General features: G+C 34.5%; 1 protein-coding gene across 1 annotated transcript in view; it reads right to left on the reverse strand.

The window, feature by feature from the left end:
- The window catches only part of LOC116699831 (potassium voltage-gated channel subfamily H member 6), a 142,747-nt gene that overhangs the window by 10,972 nt on the left and 131,381 nt on the right, over positions 1-394 (reverse strand). The window lies entirely within an intron of this gene.

Below are 394 nucleotides of genomic sequence, written 5' to 3' on the forward strand. Positions count from 1 at the left end.
ACATATACAATAGAAAGAGTGAACATCGAAAACAGTAAAATGAAAAAGGTAACAAAGAAACAGACAAATTAAACTGTCACACCACTGCTGCAATCAAAAGTAACCCCCAAGTTTTTGACAGCTGACCTAGTGTAAGATCCCGGAGCTCCCAAACTCAAAGCTGGACCATTTTGCTGAAGTACTGAAAATAATACACCATTTTATCTTCATTCAAATTAAGAAAGTTTTCTGAAAGCCACAACTTAATCAGTGATACAACTAATTTTGCTTTCTTTTCATTTGCTTGCTTTCTTTTTTCAGGCTAATAGATTTGTAAATCATCTGCGTAGCAATGAAAAGACAGTTTGTGCTTTCCTATAATAGCCCCTAAAGGCAGCATATATAAAGAAAACAG

This window comes from Etheostoma spectabile, chromosome 12, assembly GCF_008692095.1.
Source record: "Etheostoma spectabile isolate EspeVRDwgs_2016 chromosome 12, UIUC_Espe_1.0, whole genome shotgun sequence".
NCBI lineage: Eukaryota > Metazoa > Chordata > Actinopteri > Perciformes > Percidae > Etheostoma > Etheostoma spectabile.